Source organism: Colias philodice, chromosome 8 (genome assembly GCF_061535455.1).
Source record: "Colias philodice isolate Cphi_HAF_F1 chromosome 8, ilColPhil1 Martin Lab GWU primary, whole genome shotgun sequence".
Lineage (NCBI taxonomy): Eukaryota > Metazoa > Arthropoda > Insecta > Lepidoptera > Pieridae > Colias > Colias philodice.
The window spans coordinates 9,797,995-9,823,048 of NC_143093.1; the positions used below are offsets into that span (position 1 = coordinate 9,797,995).

Here is a 25,054-nt window from a genome sequence, read left to right on the forward strand (position 1 = left end):
TGTTTTAATTACCATAACAAAAGGTGATAATCAACATAACAATTCGATGTTTTAAATTTAATAGCAATATGAATAACAGATTGGCCTTCGAAAACTGATCGACGATGATTGATTAGGATCAACGACCTAACTGACAAAAATCAATCAAATCTCATCAAATCAAATAAGTACCGTGTAAGCCATTTCTTTGTTCAAAATCATCATTATAGCCACTCGCTATTAAGGGATCCCTTGTTCCCCATCAAATGGCTTCATCCATCTATCATGTACCATCAAGAGCTCGGGTTTCAAGATGCAATTGCAGCAATGCAATGTTTACACATCACAAAGCGGTTTACAACCGGCGCACGCATGGACCTGTTGGGCGGGGGGCGCGTATCGACCGCCGCGCCGGCGGCCGGGGCGCGGCGGCCAGTCCTAGCGCAGACTTCGCACGAATCGGACGTCTGTACACCGCGAGTGATTTAGTGACGCTAGTGGTAACGTCATGCTGCCTCGGCACACGCCGCACTGAACGAACGTCTACAGGTGATTATAACCTTATATTTAGATCTTTGTTTAGATGTTGCGGCGAAATGTTTGGGTTTGCTGCGAGATTTTTTGCCGTTTACCGCTATTCTCGGTTTATTGTTTGTAAATCTATGAATTTAAAGTGCGCCGTACGTTTTACGGTGGAACAAAGAAGCGTGTTTGATATTGTGTAATTGCTTGCATCTTTGTTGGTTTACGCGGAATCTTAAAATTGCTATACTGTATTTTTTTTTCTAATTAAATAAATCTGCGTATTTCGCCGTCGCTCGGCGTCGGCGTCTACGCCTTCATAAGTTCACTTTGCGAAATATTTCCAAAATAAATATTCTATATTTCTCGAATAAGTAAAGAATTGAAATTGCGTCACACAATTCGCCCTAGATCTTGTCCTTACAGCCTGTAAGTTACAGGCTGTAAGGTCGATAGATAACGAAACACGCAGTACTGAGCACTTTGTCTAGCTGTAGTACGTACCTACATCGCGATATTCTGGTTTGACGTGTGGGTAACCTATTTAATATTAAATTAATAATATTTTTAAGTTAAAAGGGTTATAATAAATATGATTTGCGGCGAATTTTCTTTTCTTCGGTTTTTGCTACAATTATTTCAGTTGTTGGGCGGATAAATTAAAGCAAAATAACATTTTATGATAATATTATTGTGTTTACACGAAGAAAAGATAAATGAGGAAAACTTTTTAACTGCAAAAGGAGCAAAACATTTGCATAAAGCTGTAAATTTTTTATCTTATTCTATAAAATAAAATAAAAAATTATTGGCCTTAAAAATTCCTCAAATTGTAGAATCGTAGAAGGTTTTACGAGCTACGTCGTAGATGGGTTACGAAGGCGGCTACGGCGTAGAAGTCTTATCTTAAAATCATTTCTTTCTAAAGCTTTTTTACCATGAATGCTACAAGGAAAGCTTTATATAAATAATGTTTTTGAAGGCGAATGATTTTATACATAAATTTCGGCTTTAAAGTATTTGCAAATTGAATTATTGAAGTACTGTTTTATTACTGTACATTCTAACAATTTTACGAACGAAAACTGTAAGCACAAAACAATGAAAACAATTGAATATTTCTTTATTTTAACAAAGTTCTATGACTTGGTTCAATTAATTTGATGTAGCCTGGTATAAGGAGGAGTTTAGTTGAATAAATTAAATTATATTATCATAACAAAACAGCTTAAATCCAAGATAAACCGGGCTTTATTGTTATTTAATTGAAATATATACAACAGCTTAGCTGACCCGGGCATTTTCCTTCACCACGCTAATTTTCATTATTATATCTACCTTTATTCTTCACTAGCTGCGCTCCGCGGTTCCACCCGCGTGGCTTCGCTTCTGTTGGTCTTAGCGTGATGATAAGCCTATAAGCCTTCCTCGATAACTGGGCTATCCGACACCGAAATAATTTTTCAAATCGGATCAGTAGTTCTAGCGATTAGCGCGTTCAAACAAAAAACCTCTTCAGTTTTATAATATTAGTATAGATTGAAACAAAATTATAAAACACCCATATGTCTCAAGTTCATTTACAAAAAAGAAAATAATATCGTGTAGAAGTTGGTCTAAATAAAACATAACTTACAAAATATCAGTTTAGTATTTTAATTGTTTATCAAGAACAATGGACGACCTAATTGCACGCCTCATAAGCGAAGCGTTGAGGTGGGTACTACTGTCACTTCGCGCAAAACATCTGATTTTTCAAACTTAAAATGTCTTTATGTATCATACATTGCACTTGTAAGATAATACATACACACACATATTAAGAAAAAACACTATTTTTAACGTTCATGATATTTTTGATGTCATTTTTGTTATTTAAACTAGTTAAAAAACAGTTTAAAAAAGTTCTGTCTTGGACGTCCGTGTGTCTGTATGTGCGGATCCTTTTTCTTGTTAACACGATAGCGACCGAAATACTTTACTAATCGAGTCTTTTTTTTTTCTCTTACGCTTGAGTATGCTCAGGAATAGAACCCTTTCATTTTTCAGGGTCTGATTCGATGTGGTTTAATTGTTATTAAATAAACAAAAATAATAATTAATAAATATTTATTAAAAAAAAATTATGAGGCGTGCACTTTTGGATTTTCCAAATTATTTTTTTCTTCTATACGATATAGCGTTTTATTTTTATCATGTAAGAAGGCAAAGCAGACGCCGGCCGCGTCGCCTGTTGTATTACGACATACAGTTTATATGAAGCACTTAATTGTGGATGTGCTTCATCGCTTGGAAGGAATAACATTAGGTTTATGTAGTGAGAAAATTTAATTAAATATGGGTCTTATAGAGTGATCGTTTTATTCTGATTAACAGAAACAAGTGTATTATATGGATTCTTTTAATTTTATCTGCAAAGTTCTTACTGAAAAGTTTCAGTAATTTGATAATCACACATCTCTAATTGAACCGTATCTAGTGTTCATTAATCATGTAATTAATCCAAAACATACACTAATTGTTATACATAGTTAATTGGCTTGTTAGCAATAATTATCCAAGAAAATGATACATAATATTATACATTATACACTGATATTATATCAATCACTGAGTCAAAATCATAGTGTTCATTAGCAATCTATACTTTAATTTGTATACGTAGTATATTATTATTAGTCTGTGCTTTAATATTATATTAACATTATAAAGCTGAAGAGTTTGTTTGAACGCGCTAGTCTCAGGAACTACTGGTCCGGTTTGAAAAATTATTTCGGTGTTAGAAAGCCCATTTAGCGAGGAAGGCTTATAGGCATATATACATCATCACGCTAAGACCAACAGGAGCGGAGCCACTCGGGTGAAACCGCGGGCGCGGCTAGTGATATTATATACCTTGTCTATAGGTGTCTATGTGTAGTATTAATTATTGAGCAATATTGTGATAGTGTGGCTTGCAATTAGCGTGTGGTACGTTAATCAATAGGTAACAAACACGGCCTAAAAGCCTTCGTAACAATTAGCCTATACTTGACCTGTATACTTCGTTTGTTTGATATCAACGTGCGAATTAGTTATTTGTAAATGAGGGTTGGATACTAGAAAATGACGTTTTATTTTATTTTAAATCGGTACTTTTTATGAATTGGTTAACAATATGAATAGGTATCGATATTTATATTTTACTTCGAACACAGATATTAAATCATTGCATAGTAACAAACGAGAAAATTTTAAAAGACACAAAAATGAATGGAACTTCTTTTTAGGACTAAAGGAATTCGTTTTTAGGAAATAATCTCAAGATCGTCAATTTTTGCTTCATTTTAATTGTTTCACTATAACATAGACAAAGACCGGAGTGGCATAGACTTTATACATATTTCATTAGCATAACAGGCTAAACCCACGTTATTTAACATAGAAAGATAAGGAAAAATACATTCAATAAATTGGAGTGGTTACTAGCAGATAATAGTGCTGCTTCTGGAAACTTCTCAATCGAATTGATTTGTACACTATTTCCACCACAAGGTGAAACAAACATAATTACGTCATACCACGTGCAATATGTACCATGCATACGTTTTGTATAATTTTTATAATGTTTTTCAATACTAAATGCCAATATTACCACCTGCAGGTAAAATCACTGACAGCGTATTAATTTGTAGACAGCTTGTTCAATATTTTTACAAGTTTTTCATAAATTATTAATTTTAACTGACAGATTAACTAAACAATACAAATCCAGAACATAAACTAATTGATGATTTTTCAATCCATGGATAAAACTTATCCGCCCAATAAAGTATTACACGATAATATTAAAATGTCACCCGTAAACTATCAAAGACGGGCAAAGAATACATTTTTGAAATGGTAGTTTAATACGTTATTCGACGAATAAGTATTAACCAAGGATTGAAAAATCAGCCCTAAATTGAACATAATTAAAAAGATAGCTTTCAGAGCTTTGGTTATTTTATGAAATCCCATAGCTATCAAGGGAAAGACGCACCAGGGCACCATGTTATATTATAAGATGTCGTTTTTCATAAAGCAGTGAATCAGAAAAAATAATTTAAGACTGACAGGGAATTTCCTAAAGTATAAGAAGGGACGAAGTCAAATATTCTCTCGACTGGAAGAAATTGCAAATTATATTTGCTGTAAAATGCGTATTTAAATCGAATTGGTATTTATAATTTTATTCGATCCTATTTTTATCACACAAATGACTTTTTAAAATATTAATTGAATATCTATAATTATGATAGTTCAATATCTTACTTACTATATTGAATACATTTATAATTTGAAATTCACCCCATTTAAGTATAGTATATTATTCAACTCAATTTTGTATATTAGGTAGGTAGTATTAGCATAGCAAAACTGCACAATTACAAAAACAAAGAAAATACTTGAACGACGGATAAAACAATATCCGTTATATTTAGCACATTTCAATTATAAACAACTTGGGATTATTCACATTCAAAGATATTTATTTTAGATTGTGTGTAACCTTCGTATGAGGAAATTGCAGAAATATTCTTTGAATTTTATCAGTAGGTACAATATTTAAAAACTTATTTTAAAATGAGGTACAATCTAATTAGTTTACTGATATGACAGGAAATTCGAAGACGAAGAAAACTTATATGTATTACAAATCGATGCATTTCATAGCATTTAACTGTAGAATAAAAATGTGAATACAATTTTTTGTAGTTTTTCTTCCTGTGAACTATAGACGTCAAATAGCGAACCATACTTCAGCAAATTCGTAAATTCGTAATACTTCAAAATTCCATTGTAGTTTATTATAATTGATTGTCTGTAATAATGTCTTAATAATTGCAATGAATACTAATTAAAAACATACGCCATAGCACAGTTTTCTTTTAACGAACGTTACATAACAGCATTCGAATCTATCGTATTTTTAAGACATGAAAGATTCAAAAAAGGGCTCATCAAAAAAGGTCGAAGGGCAAACGTTATGACATCAGACATGATTATCTATTCATTGTTTATTCTAGCTTGCCTTATGGGGCGTGTTTATTGACGAAACAATCGTAAAACACTGTTAACTTGTTTTTCTAGTCGACCTGCTTTTTGTTTGCTAGCTCTTATCATATTTTTTAAAACAGTTGAGTGTAAATATTGAAGTTTTATTCTAAAAGGGGGTTATAGGTTTTTCTTCGTAATAGTTAGGTTTTATATGTAGTAATTGTTAGGTATATAAAATGATAAATGTTGGAAAAAATCGAGACTAATATGAGTTTAAAAAACTAAACATTGACTGAGAATAAATTGTGCTTTTAGTAATATGAAACAATAATATTTCGTTGTGACTTATGTTTTATATTGTGGGACTTGGTTACTAAAGCTCTTATAAAGACTCTTCTTATACATTTTCTTTGATCGCAAAATGATAATTAAATAGCAAATTTAAATTAAACATACGCACATCATTAATGAGCTTAACGAGCTTTTGGCTTCACCATAACCACATAAGAATAAAAAGACTTAATTCATTTGTACCATTTTCTTTTACTTTAATTAACTAATTAAGATTTATGAATTGTTTTTAATAAAGTTATTGTTATAATTTTGTATAGGTACAATAATATCTTACATATGTGTTGTGGTGTTCTACAAAAATATTAATCCAAAACACGCTATCATAACAAACGAACGTTATCAGCCTGAGTCACAGCAATAAATCGTTCAGCTAATGCAGTCAGTAGCTCGCCACAGACAGACTGACGTTTTCAAGTGTATGTAAATGAATAACTCGAGTGATACAAGTTCGGCTTACACACTCGACGTGTCTGATTGATACACTGTAATAATGTGTTGTTTTTAGTTCGTTACATTCATGTTATATTGTTTAAGTCTGTATCCACATTGGAATCGTTTTATTGAAGAATTGGACAGGCATAAAGACATAAATCTGAGTCTAAAATATAACTTACATTTTAGACTGAGTTACTAAGGGACTTTTTGACCGCCTCCTTGGTAAAATGGTTGATGCGTGAGCGTATCACCGAGGGGTCCTGGGTTCGATTCCCGTTGGAGAAAAAAAATGTCTCGGTCTGGCAGGACACAGAAGGCTGATACTTGTCCCCTTCTTGTCCCTAAAGAAAATCGAGCAGTGAAACAGATGTATAATGCATCTGCCGGCTGCCCCTTACACCACTGGGGGACATGGGACTTCACTTAACTTTTTTCTTACTTTCCTTTCCGGACCAGAGCTTTGTAATATTCATTATTTTTGTCTTTTATATGCTGTTGCAGTAAGCTCGTTTTGCCTGAAAGCTTGATATTGATTTTATGAATACTAAGATAAAGGTATTGATTCAATGAACATTTTTAATTTTACTCAACAACTTAACCCAAAAAGGATACAAAAGGGAAATGTTTACCAAACAAAAACCACCATATTGAATTAACTAAATTCTCTATATATCTATGTATATATTATTCAGAGACCTTCAGTAACAATTTGTATACAGATTAATCAATGACAATGTATCTATTGCACAGTGAGTAGATCTCTTATCACCCCTGATACGTAGATATATTAATACATACGTAAATAAGCCAAGCATTGAATTGTGATAATGTATCCCTTGCTAAACTGCTAAACGGTTTGAGATGATTAATCTTCTAATACAGTTATGTTCTTGTGATTGGCCTTCATTAGACTTTGATTCGATTGCTGTTTGGTTTTAATCATACTATATCGAGATAGTTCTGCGGTTTTAATGTGTATGCTCGTGGTAGGTATTTGTATAACAAAATCTGAAACGGTTGAAATATATTTTTTTAAACAGAAAATTAAAAATATTCACAATTTGTGACACCTTTTGAAATTATTTTTAAAATCTTTTTCCGAAAGGATTGTAATTTATCATTTTATAGATGGCGATCGACTACAATCGGACAATTTATAAATTTAAATTACAGTGTGGGTAGAACGAAATAAAATAATTATATATTATTATTACCTACTAAGTTAATAATGAAACTACAGATTAGTATCTATAGGTACTTACTTATTTGAAAATATTTTTTCGTCATTCGCAAATAAGATTTGAATAAAAATTAATGAATCGTTGCAAAAATAGCCTAGAAGCTAATTTAACAGTTCATTAAAGATACCAAAATATAAATATTAATAATCTTGCTGGAAATATAGACTAAAATAGGTTCAGCCGATGTTATCGGAAGCGAATAATTTGCTTGGCAAGTTTCCGGAACCCAGCGAAGCATCTTAATAAATAAAATATTGCATAGTTTATTATCTGTGATAGAGTATATTTAATCTGTATTGTTATTAATTATTACCCGATATGATAGATTATCAATTTTTTCTTTGCATTAATTATTACCCGATATGATAGATTATCAATTTTTTCTTTGCAATTTTTACTGGCATATACAGATTAAAAGAAATATGTTTTGTGTAGGAATGTATGTTGGAAATAAATTATAGAGGGAATTTCAGAATTCTTATTCGACTTCACATCTTATTTTAAAATAATCTTATTGGTATTATATATTTTTACCATTGATGCGAAAGTATGTGTAAACTATGAAAGTGTTTGAACACTTTGAACCCATAAATTTGGTTAATCGGTAATTCATATTTTTCATTTTAGTGGTCTTATTTTAACGTTAAATATCAACACGAACAACATAGGTACATGCAACACTAACATTGTGCACACAGTTTTTTCTCGCCACCACCTTATTTGCTTTATTCTGCACTTTTCTAATTTTAGATCTTCACACAAAAACAAGCAAGTTAAAACCGGTCTCTATTTATTCAACCAGTATATAAACTATTTATACGTTTCCAAACAATTAATCACAAGAAACATTAATTATTTAATTACAATCGCAATTCCAATCAAAACAGTTATTTTGGCAGAGCCCCCGTTGTTTTATTGTTACCAAATGTTTATAGATATCCGCTGTTAATATTTATTATCACTATTTAGGTTTACCTTCACTGATGTATTGAATGCACGTGAGTGTTGTATACGTCGGTTTATTTCTTTACTACTGAAATGTATTTAATACATAATTAAGAAATTATACGTAATCTGTATCTTGCCTTGATATTTGCACATCAACTCATGCTAATCGGTGTTCGAATTCTTTATTTAGAAGTAACTACCTAAAAATTAATAAACATCAATATAAGTTATATAACGTAAGTAATGTATTCGACCATAATACAACAGTTATCTGTTATTAGTTATTACGACTTTTAACTTTTCATATAATATGTTTATTTGAAGCTAGGGTCAACTTTATTTCTGTAAATGTCAACCGAATAACGAAGTGTCTAGTCGTCCGCTAAACGGATGAATAAAATAAATTAGTCGTCCGATTACCGGATGAATAAAATAATTTAATCGTCCGATTACCGGATGAATAAAATAATTTAATCGTCCGATTATTCGGATTAATAGATAACCTTTTAACACTAAAGCTAGTTGGGTTGGACTAAAGCAAAGGGGGCGCAGGACTTAGAAAATTTTTGATGGAGTTGGTGTCATTATAACACCTATTTATTATTGTTTTATCGTAAAGATTACGCTAATATAAGCGTGTTTTATAGGAACAACTTTTCTCTAAAATCAAAAATGGCCGAGATATTCGCCCTTAATTCGTTAGGTTAGGTTTAGGTTAGGTTAGGTTAGGTTAGGTTTCTTAAAAAAAAAACTACACAGAAATAGGAGCCCCGCGAAGCGGGGCTCCGTCGACGCGCAAAAAAAAAATCAAATACCAACGTGTGCCCTCCTCCCCCCTCCTCCCCCCACAAAAAACCTATAATACGTGCGGCAGTTCTCTAAAGAAACCCCGATAACCTAACTATATAGATAAATAGATGTTATCGGACGATTAAATTATTTTATTCATCCGGTAATCGGACGACTAATTTATTTTATTCATCCGTTTAGCGGACGACTAGCTTTGTCCACCGAATAAATGAGGCGAATCTCATATTTATTTCAAGCATAATTCTATTAGTTTTGACGATATAATTCCAAAATAGGAATATTTAGTGAGGGTATAGTTACCTATTTTTAGATTACATCAAAAGCTTAGCTTTTCTAGTGTTTAAAACACAAACACAACCAAATATTGTGGGAAATATTCTTCTATGACGGAATGAAATGAGGATAAAATTTGACATGATTGGACTGTATATTCTTAACAACCTTTTGTTAAAATTTCTTATTACTTTTTTTCTAAAGGTTATTACAAACCGTATGAATATTTTTCCTTATTTATGGTCTTATGGAATAGATTGGATGAGTAAGTGATTGATATTTCTTTGGGGGTAGGCCGTAGGTAGTAAGTAGGGCGAAGATTGATTCAAAGTTGTTGTAACAAATTGGGAGGATTACGTGGGCTCTAATAGAATGTGTAGGTATGCGTGTAGGTACATATAATTTAATGAATGAAACCTTGAATATAAATAAATTTTATAAAAGCTTTTCTTCCCATTTAAATGATGATAATAATCATATACAAAAACGAACTACGTAGGTTCTAACGTAATATTGCTCGGATCTAAATTCTTTAAACCACATTAAACTTTGTAATTGGACTAAACGAATCCAATACCCCCCTTACAAACCGTTTCATCATATTAATCAATCATCATGACAAATTATTTACTATGAATCGTTTTGTGTTTGATATCACCAACCTTACTACTCGTAGACTTGATATATGTACTTGTAAGCTTCTATAGGAACATACTAGAAGTCCGCCCCGGCTTCGCCCGTGGTACATATTTCGCAATAAAAGGTAGCCTATGTCCTTTCTCGGTTATCAAAATATTTCCATACCAAATTTCATGCAAATTGGTTCAGTAGTTTAGGCGTGATTGAGTAACAGACAGACAGACAGAGTTACTTTCGCATTTATAATATTAGTATGGATAGTATGGATTATGAATTGACACATAGTATGTTATGTAGATACTCAATTACTTACGACATAAGGGGCCATCCATTAATCACGTGATGTTTTTTTTGGCGTTTTTACCTCTGTTTGGTTCTGGCGTTTTGTTTCTGTGCTACTAATTACAAATGTGGAAGTTTGTGAGGGTAGGTTTGTTATCATTAACGCGAAACAGCTAATTGGATGTAAAAACATATATGAAATTCGTTTTATATCATACTAGCGGTCCGCCCCGGCTTCGCCCGTGGTACATATCTACGTTTTCTCTACATAAAAACCATCCTCGTACTTCAAGGAGTATAATAAAAAAAAATGTTGTGTGGTTTTATGAAACCACGGTAAAAGTGAAACTGTTCGAACGGTTCCGAACACTGCTTTGTGTAGCGCATGTCGCGTGCCGAGTAGGTATACCTACTCGGCAGCCGCGATACACGCGACATGCGCTACACAGACCAAAAAGTTTGAGACGATGTAATAAAAGTTTCACCTTAAAAGAATTATCGAAATCGGTTCAGCCGTTCTCGAGTTATGCGCTTACCAACACATTTTGCGATTCATTTTTATATATATAAGATTTAAGTCTGGATTACCGATTAGCACATAGCAACTTTTCTCCAAAAACTTATAGGTACTTTTACACTATTATTTCCTACCGTTATTCACATGTGATATTTCGTTTCCTGGTTTATGATAGTGTAAAATGTTATAATATAATACTGTTTAATTCAGAATTTAATTGTTCAGTAGCTAGTGTCTCTCGAGACTTCGGTCTTGACGCAATGGCTGTAAGTCCTAACAACATTTACCATGTTTTCATCTAGCAACGGTCGAAATAACGTCCACTACTCTTCATACTCGACAAGGTTAAGTACACAGCGGGTATTTCAAATCATTTAGCTGCAAATGAAACAGGACATTATTTGTTAATTCGTAAAGTTTGTTTTTCCTCAGCACTTTTGTTGTGTGATCAGCTGTTTCGTGTTGGAAATGGTATATTGATTCCGTAAAACTCAAAATAAAATACGAAATTAAACGATTAGTGCAGTTAAAGTTTTTAAAAATTTTAACATATTTAACATTTTTAAAGGAAGCTTCCAACGCTTTAAGCTCGTGTATTGTTACAGAATATAATATAACAACGGAACTTTCCAGAAATACAATGGTATATTTTTAATTACCGCTGTTAATAAGCTCCCAAGTATTAACCTACGTTTTTGTTTAAATATTAAAGTGAACTTCATTTTACTTTAATCAGTAGGTACCGTTCACATTTTTCATTATAAAAACGTATATTTTAATTACAATAACGTGTTTCTCAGTATTAAATGTTTTTCAATGAAGATACGAACAAAGGTGATTATTTTTTAATCAATCGCCGCGAAAATTCATAAAATTCATAAACAAAATGTGAGTTTGCTGTCGAGTTGTCGATGAAACAAATTGCGATGACTGATTGAAATTACACACAAACCGACTTGTGGAAACCGATACCGTTTTATACGTAGTCCGGGAGGCAGCTGTTCATTTGCTTACTTTATGTTTGAATAATTGTTTTAATCAAAGAAGACCAGATCAAACTATACTATGTTAAACAGATTTAAATAATCCGTTATAATTTATATTTTTATTACCATTCAAATTCCAATAACAATAAAGACAAGTGAAACAAGCTCGCCAAAAAAATGTAGTGTGGGAGGGCGTGTAAACATTTAAGTTACGTACTTAGTGTCGTATATTTAACTATGATTATTTATTAATAATAATTTAATTCACAGCATGCAGATATATATTTTTAAAGAAATCCCATAAATCTAATTCCCCATCAACTCATACGGGATCTCCAACTAATCTATTTATATCAGTTTACCGTCAATCAATTGTTTGTTGACTCACGCCGTTCTGCAGTGCCAACGTTTGTGCTTTATAGCGGACAAACTCGATAGATAAACGTAGTAACTATTTAGTAATCTATGGATAAATACCATAAAGTAATATGTATACAAATAGGTAAGAGACATTTTGGTTTTAAAAGTATTTACTTCATTGCGGAATTCAGTTGGTGGTTAGCTTGGTTAGGACATTATTATTATATTACACCGCTCTCTTTTGTTTTTGATTGTACCCGACTGTATGTGAACTACCTCCAGCTTCTCTTTATTTATTGAAGTAAAACTTCTTTAGGCGCGACTAGGGAGTAACTCAGATATATGTCATATACTACACGCTTCTTGACTTATACGCCAGCTATTGGCAAATATCATAATCAATTAGGATTATTTATTTTCAAATTTTCAAACGGATCAATTGTGAATAGCAAAGTGAATGAAAAATTCAACAGTTTTAAAAACATTATTTTAAATTGCAAAATTTTTTGAAAATCTCTAAATATACTTGTTTATTTATTACTTTTAAAATAAGTAAATTAAAAATAAAAATAAACATGTTGCGGATTATAATCAATCTATTTTAAATATTGCTGAAGACAAAGTAGTATCCATAGCAACAGATATGTCATTAGTTGTTATGTTATTATAGGTTGTCATTCAGTTGAACAAGAAGCATATTAGACCGGGAGATACTGACACAAAATTTCGAGTCATTTATAACAGGATGGCGGTTCTACAGGGTTGTTAGTACGCAATGACAAAAAGAAAAATGATGGTGTGAACGCTGGTACCGGCGGCTTAGTCGCGTGGGCGTTAGTCGAACTCGTCGGAAAATAGCGAAAGTCAAACGATTTGTAACAGTATGGCACTTATTTTTCCTGTAAGTTTGAGGATCAACGAATATAAATACAAAATTTCAAAGATCTAGGTGTTGGAAATCTTCACTTATATAAATTAATACTAAATTAATTTTTCAAGTATGACAGCACTTTTTCCCCCTACTAGAAGTATGGCAAATATAATAATGGTCACATTTTATCAAATACTCTCCAAAAATCCAAATGCAATACTGGTACAAAAAGTTTGGCGAAATAAAAATTTTTTGCAGATTTCCGGCGGTATGGCGACCATTTGGAATCGTCCGAAAAGTATGGCATGGCGATTTTCGTCAATGGCTGCACGACGATGGTTACCTGTGCAAAAGTTAGCCTGATACAAATGGTTGAATAATTGTTTTATTTAAATCAACATATTCGCGTCGGTATGGCGGGCTGTAAGTCACACCGGAAAAGTATGGCATGACACTACCGCCTACTTCTTTTTTATGGGCTATCGGTAAATTCTAAAATTTTTGTGTTACAAATCGTTTGACTTTCGCTATTTTTCCGACGAGTTCGACTAACGCCCACGCGACTAAGCCGCCGGTACCAGCGTTCACACCATCGTTTTTCTTTTTGTCATTGCGTACTAAGAACCCTGTAGAACCGCCATCCTGTTACAAATGACTCGAAATTTTGTGTCAGTATCTCCCGGTCTATATGTACGCCAACAATTTCATAAAATGTCAGTTATTGATACAGGAGGATCGCCTTATGAAATCATATTAGTTCTTAACAAATTTTACATTATTACAACCAATATTGATGTATCTGATGGCTTAGCCAACTTGTGTTGTTGTTGATTGTGTTGGAAAGTTAGTGTATATTGAACGTGATGACAGTGATAACATCATACGCTTATGGCTTGAGTTTCCTGGTAAGATAGGAGAGAAAATTAGGAAAAAAGCTGCCCATCATATTCAAACTCTAAACATTAGTAGAACAGCAGTCCCAATTTTACGAAGATCGTCATCTGTACCAATGAATAGAAATAAGACAATATTTGCAAAGAGAAATCACTTTCCATTAGTATCTGCTTGTGCGCTTACAATACATAAGTCTCAAGGTGGTACTTTTGATCAAATCGTTTATGAATACAATAAAAGTCACAGTCAGCAGCTGTTATATGTAGCATTATCACGAGTAACTGATATAAATGGATTGTTCATTGTCTCAAACACCGATGACAACAAATTTTATCATGGAAGAAAGCGTCCAGGGGGAATAGTTGATTTACAGTGTGAATTTGAAAGACTTTCAAATTCTCGCCTAATAACACAACAGGAAGAATTATATAACCTTGTAAATGAGAGTAACATTACACTATTTTCCTTCAACTGCCAAAGTTTACGTGCTCATGTTTCTGATCTGAATGATAAAGTATTAAAAAGGTCCACATTGCTATTATTTTCCGAGACTTGGATGAAAAATGACGAACAAATTCTTATTGAAAATTTTTATTGCGTTACCCAATACAAACGACCCAACTCAACTGCTGGTGGAGTAGCTGTATATCATTCATCTACAGATACACTGAACAATGTAACACCAATTCAAAATATTTCACAAACGATATTATCACAAATTTCCGATGAGGTTTCACAAATTGGTGACATCGCCTTGGTTCGATGTGTTAATACGAATGACCAACCTGTGATTATCGTTGTTATTTATATTTCTACAAATACTAGCCTGACAAATATCATAAAATTTATTCATCAGCAATTACTTCACTTCACAATTGAAGGTTCTCGACTTTTAAATAGTAATTATCATGAATTACCGATGATTCTAAGGGCGTTTGTCCACTACAAGGAATTTTACGGTCCGGCATTCCGATTTTTTACGGTCCGGTATGGCACGCCATTAATCTAAATACTAGCTTGTGCACCTACGTAATTTTACTGTCCGACATTTTACTTTTCCCTATTCCGGATGGTTTTTTGAGTTTACGAGTCGCTGTAGGTATAATTGTTTTCGAGTGCCCACTTGCTTGGATTTTACTCTTTTTATTGCATATGCCAATTGAAAGCAAGCTCTTGTTTTACTTTCTTTTAGCTGGCAATGAGATTTGAGAAGTCGGTATTGTTATTTTATATACATTGACCAAGCATTGACCTATAATTATAATCTAAGTAAGTGTTGGTAAGTTAAAGTTCAAGTGGGAATAGATTTAGCTCCTCGTCACCGATTAAAATAAATAAGTGAAACACGCATTTGAAATCTCTTACGGAACTTTACTTTTTATTATAACGAAGTAATATAATATTTCACCTTCTATATTTTTACTCGTTTCTTGTAAAATGCGAAAACAATCATTTATGATAGCACTATAGCATTATACCGCCAAACTTCCTTGAACTGTACCGCACTGATCCGAGTAAAGACGGACAGGTGCACAAGCAATTCATCGGTTTTTTCATGCCACACCGGACCGTAAAAAATCGGAATGCCGGACAGTAAAATTCCTTGTAGTGCACAAGCGCCCTAACTGGAGATTTTAATGTTAATTTTCGCTCTCAGGAATCTCAGCCGTTAATTGATTTTTTAGAAGAAAAATTTGATTTATCTATGAATACTTCTCGACTTCATTCAACAACGCGTTTCGGTACAACGATAGATGCTGTATTTTCAAGAAAAGTAGCAAATTTAGAGAGTAAAATTTATGTTTCACATTATAGTTACCACAAACCTATAATTTCGTACGTAAGAAATTATTATGACATTCAATTACCTGTTTCGAATGAATAATATTAATATAACATTTAAATAATCTTTGTAAAGCACATGAATAATAAATATAATTAAATTATAATATAATATTTATTTATTTATTTAAGTTAATATTTAATCATTTCAGTGATATATGTCGTCAACGCCAAAGAAGTTTTACTTCAATCGCGCGTAAAGGTTACACGCACACACTTTTTTTTTTATTTAGGTAGAGGTAACATCTCAGTTTGACCGTGATCACACTCGGTTTAGTGTTCAGACGTTGAGATATTTAGTAAGTAGGTAATAAGTAGGTACAATGAATAGATCGCGTTTAAAATAAATGTAGGTATAAAACTATTCTAAAACATAATACAAGAAAACCCTACGATTCTCATTACTGAACCGATTTTCCAATAATATAATTTATTGTTACGAGTTTAAGATCCCTCATGACGTTTATGCCTAATTTTATTGATGTAAAGGCTTGTTATAATCCTTATGCCGGGTCCAGACTGGTGAAACGTAACATGCAATGTAACATGCAATGAAAGAATACACCGTCCACATTGCTGCAATGTATCATGAAAGGTAACACACTTTGTAACAATTTCTCATAGTTTGGACGTCTTGCGCGCGCGAATTGTGCATTACACGCGCATGTCTTGATACATGTCTGTGCGCGCATGCTACGAGCATTACAAGCCGCGCGCGGAGCGATCCGAAATTTGTCGGTTTTTCGACGAACACAAAGGGGCAAGGAACACGACTACGGGAGGTTCGTAGTGAATGCGCGTTATGAGCGCGCTATGCGTCCACACCAGCAGCGAACATGCAATGAAAGGCAGAATGTTACATTGCATGTTACGTTTCACCAGTCTGGACCCGGCATAATATTGGCAATTCAAGGATTATTATGCAATACAAATGTTGTATAATAACATTATTTGCAATGGAGAAGCATTTTAAGTGCGAGTTGTTATCCTGAGCTCAATAGGGCTTGACGTACGTGCGTCTTTGTAAATTGTAAATGTAGTACCTAGCTACATTGTACTAGCTGCGCTCCGCAGTTTCACCCGCATGGCTCCGCTCCTGCTCCCGCTTCCTTGATAACCAACCACCATAACCAATCCAACACCGAAAGAATTTTTCAAATCGTACCTGTAGTTCTTGAGATTAGCACGTTCAAACAAACAAATAAACTCTTCAGCTTTATAAATTATAATATTAGTATAGATTGTTTAGAATTTCAAGAAAGGCTACAGGTAGCAGAACAAAACAGAAAAGAATGGAAAAGTTTTGTTTTGAATTTGAGATATTAGATCGTTAAATAAAATACATTGCCGCATCTTAGTGTATGTTTCTTAGTTACATTAAATATTTATTAATATACACTTCTTATTACAACTTCAACGATGCGGTCGTCGTAGAGAAAATTTTTAATATAAAAACAATGCTTTCAGAAGTTTCACATAAAACGAAAAAATTTACCCCGCATTAAATTGATTGGAAGAGACACGTGTAAAATACATATCCATATTTATATTTTATACGCATTCGTGTGATAAGTTATAACAATGAAAATTCCGACAAAAACATAGCATCGGCTCCCTAGATACTAGCACATAGCATGCATTACGATTTACGATATTGGATGCGTCAATTGTTTCTCACTCAGCCAACCAAATCGTTTCAACACTCCATGTTATAATATATTATACACACATTATAAAAATATATTACACTTTAAACATCTTGATGGATAGACACAGTCGAAATAGTTTCAACTTTCAACAATTCGTCGTATAACAGCTATTCCTTGTGTAAACATAGCGTATTTATTAAAAACCGGAATGAGTGAGATATCAAAAATATATGTATAACGTAAACATTGCTAATTGCTATGATGTATTGCTGTGGGATTTGTGAGTCATTCGAAGCTGCGGCTTGGGAAGTTTACAGAATTTTAACAAACAAGTACCTATGGTTTATTACTTAGGTCTTAGAAGATTTAAATAACATGCAGGAAAGTATTGTTTTTGTTAAGCTATTGCATAGCTTCTATCGCGGGCCTTGAGCGCGGGGACCGAATCCAGAAATTTAGTAACGAAAAACCTCACGCTCCCCACTCCGACGGGCGCGGAGGTGTGGCTTGAAGGCATAGCATGCAATAGCTTTACCGCGGCAGTCCCCGAGTGCCACACGTCTTTTTTTGTTTTATTTGGGGAAAGTACATTCCTTTGGTTTTTTAGGGTGCTTTTCAGGCAATGGACTAGCTAATTCTCACGTTGAAACATAATTTATTTAAAAGAGTTTTACAATATAATACTTATTGGAAAGTTTATAGAATTGTTTTACAATATCTAATACGCTATGAAAAGATTGTAAAAACATGAATTAATTCGCAGTTTAACGAAGTGATCATTATAATTTAAAATTCAAATTTTTCATCCAACATTTGTAACTTCGGCTTGTTTTTTTAAGAAGTAACGAAAATACTAAGCTTAAACTCGTACCAAAAGAAAACAAATAAAACAGGGGTTTAACTGAAATTATCACATTTATTCAGAGACGCGAATACGTTTATCTATGTTCTTCCACGAGGATTATACAAACAAATGCATACTAAAGTGATATATTTTATACGGTATTGTCCTGAAAACATTTTATGACCCGAGTTTAAGTTTTAAAGTTTAAACTAGATCAAACTACTAAACGGTGCATTCACCCACGGTTTAGCGTGACTAATAGTGGAACTTCCAAACTTTTACTATTTCACTTGCATTATGAACTGTGAATGAAATTTCTGGAAAATTCGACTGACGCTTGACATAGTTTCACCACAATTTAAAATTGAATTGAAAGTTTTTCCAATTTACTTAAATGTAAAAACACGAATTAGTCAACTACTAAATTGCATTTAAACGTTTCATAATTGTTAATTTACATGTTTTCATTTACCATTTACAAATGAAATGAAACTCTAGAGTCGAGAACAACAATTAGGTTATAAACATTCTAATTATGCAATTTCTTTGACGTATACAACGCAAATATAAGAGCGCACTAATAAATAAAGCATGAAGGAAGTACAAAACCATATTAGAAAGGCTCATAAATAAATATCATTCATATAACGTAACAGATGCTTACGAAAATAAAAGGAGTAATTTCGCGCCATTTTTGTGAACATCTAACGGATAACCAAATGACGTCATATCCCGACCTAGTTAGTTCTGAATAGGAAAATGGCTCGCGCAATCTGAAAAGAACTGAAACACTGAAAGTATGTGAAGTTGGATACATGCCATTCTCAAAATGGCGCCAATATTGTTAGAAAGGTTCTAAAGGCAAGAGAAGTAACGGCTAATGGATCATAAGCGAAAGTTGGCTTTCATAAAGATTTTTTATTACTTTTAGTTCGAATCATGTAAATATTTATTGAATTCGAAGACTAGGAAAGAACAAAATCATGTGTGTTTTCAATTTGCTGATTCATATCGTATCTTATTTAAATTACATTCATGATGTTAGAACAAGCTTGAGTTTTATTTGGTTGGAGACCAGAAAGACCTTTTACAATATTAGTAGAATTAAAAAAGTATTTCAATTATATTTTTCACGTCTTGACTTCAAGTGGCCAATTTCCCCAATGGTTTTTATACCAAAGATCAAACATTTGAGTGTACAATTCCTGAGACCCTTTGCAACATTACCCTTCAAAAAGCTTCCCATAAAATTGGAAATAAATTGGCTTCACACAAGAGTTAAATAAAACAGAAGATTAATTGTTTGCTAAATTAGTTGGAGCAAATCCGTAAGCTATATTTGGCCCGTTTGCACATCCATTGTGCTCTATTCGCGGAGATTTGACGTGAGATGAGCGGATAAATCAACGCATGTTTACGTCCACGGATCGGAAACTTTACAATACAGCTAACATTGTTTAAAACATGAAAATTAATCATGTACTTTGGATATGATTTTAATTGTGCGATAAATTGTGGAGTAAATGATGTTCGTTTGGTTAGGGATCACAAAGGATTTGATTATATTTACGTGATTAATGTTGATAAGAATAAATTTGGATGGATATAAATTAACTAGATATAATGTGATGTGTATTCTGCTTTCCATTAAATTTTTAATTTAATTAATAGATGTTTGAACCTTAACTCGATTCGGGCGATGAAAGGATACTTTTTAACGGAAGCAATTGGTGTAACGTCCTCCCAAACTATGGTTAATTATATTTCTTACTAGCTTTCCGCCCGCGGCTTCACCCACGCAGTCAAAGAAAAACCCGCATAGTTCCCGTTCCCGTGGGTTTTCCGGGATAAAACCTATCCTACGTCCCAGGGTAAAAAGTAGCCTATGTCCTTTCTCGGGTATCAAAATATCTCTATACCAAATTTCATGTAAATTGGTTCAGTAGTTAAGGCGTGATTGAGTAACAGACAGACAGACAGAGTAACTTTCGCATTTATAATATTAGTATGGATTAATTTGTGACAGCTTTCACTTTATTCATCTTTATTGTATGAAGTTATAAAAAAGGGGCATAAAGTCTTTTATGTTTATAAAAAAAAATTTATAAACATAAAAGACTCCGTAGATATTACTATCTACTGGCGGTAGATATTAGAATGGCCCTTATAGGAAAATATGCTATGCATTTAAAGCCCTGAATGCGTAAGATAAAAACAGAACGACGACTCATTAAATGTTAATGAGTGTTGCAAAGCTGTTAACATTTAAACGGTCACATTTGCAAGCGCTTAAACACCGGATGATCCGCCTCCAATTGCAAATATACCTTCTACCCTCCGGTAGTTAAAACAAACTTAAATGTAACGGTTGGTCACAATTCGGTTCTGCTGGTTTAATATTGGGTTCGGCAGGAAATAACTGACGTGTTAGAGCGTATACGCACTATGCGGGTAGCCGCATTGCGGGTAGCCGTCCGGCTGACCGCAAGCACAATTATGTACGTAATATTCATTTCTATGCGCACTGCGATGCGGCTACCGCAGACCGCACAGTGCGCATAGAAATGAATATTACGTACATAATTGTGCTTGCGGTCAGCCGGACGGCTACCCGCAATGCGGCTACCCGCATAGTGCGTATACGCTCTTACAGATGTAGCTTACCAATCAATCATAGTGGACTGTTAATAACTATTCGGGTTTTACCAACATGAATATGACGTATTAAACTGAAGTAATCTTAATTAAATTTTGAATACTCTTTGTTATAAACGTACTAATTGAAAAAGCAACTACAGAGTTTCTTGTCAGTTCTTCTCTGTAGCTTTCCAAACCGGTTGTAAATGTTATGGCGATTCAAAAGTGATTCACGAGAGACTCTTATTAAATGTTTGAGCAGTGACTTCAGAATAAAATTAACCATGCAAGAAGATTCAGTCAGTATTCTAGTATTTCTTAAATAATGAATGTATTAAAATTCGTTTAATGGCATAGCAAATAAATCTATTTTAACTTATTTATTAGCTAATTAGCAAACCGGGCTAACTCCGTTTCGCCACCACCTTTTCTTTGCTATAAACCTCACGGAGCCCGAGACCTTTCCAACGAATGCAAAACCGTGGAAATCGGTTCGTGCGTTCTGGAGTTATAGCGTCAGGAAGGAAACCCCGACTTATTTTTATATAGTAAGAAGAAGAAGATTTAACGTCAAATGACCCATAGCATGAAATCTTGTTTTCCCAGATATAAACCACAGATACTATACGAATAGAGAATGAGCATGAATTATGTGGTATTAGATGAATTGCACAATGTAGCCCATTATCTTCGCGGGTGACTTCCCTGACAGGATAGTGAGCCATTTATGGCAGTGAACCAAACTAAAGGGAAAAGATAAGAATTTCTGTGTGAGGCTATATTTTTTGCTAGACCAGGTATCTTCTGCAATAAGAGTAAGAGATTTATTTAAATAAATGAGCTTACCAAAACCCGATGAGTTATTGAAGAAGTTTAAACTGATTCTAGCAATAAGGGATTATAATGAGAGATAACGACAAATTAATTTTAGATTAAACAACGCAAACTTATATTACAAGAAATAAAATCATACAGATATTTGTGTATTAAAAAGCTTTATATTTTTCTTTAATAGACGTCACAATTACGACGCCAATTAAATAAATATTAACATTCCAAAAAATCGCTGGTCTATCAAGAATGTTAACGAAGCTAATACAATTTACATCTTACAATGACGTTTGTTTACTATTTGATTAAAATATATTCATGGTAGTAATAGATTCATGAAATTCAAATGTAATGAGGTATAAGTACATTCACAACGGGAAGGAAAAAGACAAAGATCTTTTTTTACGGCGTAGGGCGTTTCATGGAAACTTTACCAGGAATATATGTAGGCGTCAATAAAATAATGTTACCCGAAACAGATACAAATCTAATCCAAAATATAAAATAATCTAAAATATTTTCTTAGTTGTTTAATACTTAGTTTTGTTTAAGACGTTTCTAACTTACTTTGCGCGTGAAAAAAGAGCGTATGTGCCGAGCGCACGTGTCAGAGGTGAAACTTCTTTGGCAAGATTCAAAGATTCCAAAATCGTCGGACGAGGCGATGGTAATCCAAGACGCAACCTTGAAATTTTACTCTCAACGCGCCTAAAGAAGTTACACTTCAAAAATGAAACCGAATGTTAAGGTGATGAATTAATTTTTCTAACATTTACGGCCCTTTTCAAACCTTCGTAATTTTTATATTATTAAAGTTGTCGTGATGAAAATTCTTGACAAGAAAGTTCAATAGTAACACAATACGTCTACCGTTTTAGAAACATGATTCCATGATATTTTCTCGATAGAAAAAAAATACAAAGTTATCATTGTTATTTTTTTTTAATCTCTGGCATCTTCAAAATAACAAACGTAAAGTTACGACTTTTTGGATATTAACTATAAAATATACAACCTATACGTCTACCGTGTTAGAATTTTGAAATATGCGATGGTTTTGAAATAAACAAGAAATACTTGAAATTAGCGCGCGACCAGCCAATATATCGAGAGCCGCCCTGCACCTTCCTACCCCGATCGCTGCACGAGTCATTCCCGCTACGGCCGTCACACGGGGAACTTGTGTCGCTCGCGCAATCGTAAAAAAGGGTGACAACACGATAAGACAAAATGAGACAAACGGGGACAATAAAGAAAATAAGAAGAAGAAACATAAAGGTTGGAGGAAAAAGAATGCTTACAATTGGAACAAATAAATGAAGTAAGTTGGTTTTATTTTAAATTTGATGATAATTGTATTATAGACGATGTTTGATATGTACCCCTGTTTTAAGTACATAACGAATGTGTAAGATTTTTTCATTTATAGCATAAATAATCTGTTCAGAAATCCGGAATCCAGAAGGAAAATAAACCCACTGATTGTTCACAATGTGAATCCACTCCTTCGTAAGTACCTTTATTCAGTCAAAAATGTATGTTATCAAAGCTCTACTGGTTTTATCGCATGATTCCATTTTTAGCAAAAAGCAACAAAGTGCAAAGAAATAAAAAATCATGGTGAACTTAGTGGAAGTATGGCGGACATAATATGGAACAGGAGCTCATTGGAGTAGTATTATATTTAAAAAAAATACGAAATAATTTCAAGAATTACATTTCTTAGAAGGTGGTAGATAAGTATGTTGTATAAAGAATTTGATGTTGATATTTATTTCATTTATACTTACTACACCTGTGCGGGAAATTGCTTAGTAATAAAACAGGTTTATATTCATATTTACATAGTAATGTGAGTTTTCATTTCGAAAAATTTTGTGTAAGTATATTAAATTGAGTTCCTGGGTGATCTGGAAACACAATTGGGCCCGGAAGATGGCGCTGCAGTCACTCCTCCTAATGACATGAACCGATTTGGATGAATATTTGTGTGCACATTTCATTTTTGTGGGATGATTGGTTGATTCGCTTTCACATTAGCTAATATTATGTATTTTTGTTGTTAGAAAGTAAACTTAATTTAATGTTTATAATACATTATTATTGGTATAAATAAGCCAGTGTTCGTCTCACATTGCTGTACCTGCCTACCTACCCTACCAGGGCCTAACTTTGTTCTGGCTATTTTATTTTGATTATTTGTAATGAATAATTACAATTATAATAGAGTGCAAAAAATAAAGACATGCGTCAATATATTTTGTGTTTTTTTTAAACAATTTTTTTATTTAAAAAAATATCATTTCGACCGCGGCTTTGCCCGCGTGGAATTAGATTATATCGTGAATCCTGTCTTATCCCACAGAAGTGTTCAGTTCGGATAAAAAGTAACCTATGTGTAAATCCAGGCAATTAGCTATATTTTATCAAAATTGGTAATGTAGTCTTGACGTGATTAAGTAACAACTAACAAAAAAATATACAAATTAACATCCAAAGTTTCGCATCAGTTTTACTGTATTAGTGATATCTTCCACTCTTGACTTTGACTGAGAAGAATTAGGGTTTATAACTTCTTTCAGAAATATTACCTTTCATTTCTGGGCATGATGTAATATCTACGTCAGCATCAAATTCTATCTAAATCCATTCAGTAGTCCGCGTTATTGAGTACCATTTCATTTTTTCAGAGTAACAATATTTTTTGTTATTTTAAAGATTATTTATAACCTGTATTATTTTGTAATAAAGTAAACATTACGAAATAATAATTATTATTAATAATGTCTAAGTAGTTGTTAAAAAGAAGATTATTTGTTTATAAGCAAGAAAATAAAACCAATAAATCAACAATTAAATATATGTATAAGAATATTATAACTGTATGACGACTCCATACATGTTTGTCCCGAGTCGGCCAGCGGCAGCGCGGCGAGTTTGCAAGAATGACTTCGCGCACACCCGCGTTCGCGATAGCGAGCTATTAGACTCCGCCCGCCAAGCAGTAGATTTTTTTTTGTGTATCGTCTTAACTCATAAACCAAACTGTTTGTATGAACCTGCGTCTCTCGCAAGGACTATTTTGGGAAACTTGCATACCGATGACCTCTCTATTGCTGTA

The 25,054-nt window shown here is 33.2% G+C and overlaps 1 protein-coding gene across 1 annotated transcript in view; it reads left to right on the top strand.

Moving 5' to 3' along the window:
• Positions 1-407: 407 nt before the first annotated feature.
• LOC149486769 (uncharacterized) overlaps positions 408-25,054 on the top strand; it is a 40,024-nt gene continuing 15,377 nt past the window's right edge. Inside the window, exon 1 of the mRNA XM_089698517.1 lies at positions 408-528. The gene's annotated coding sequence lies outside the window, so the exon portion shown is untranslated. The remainder of the gene's footprint in view (positions 529-25,054) is intronic.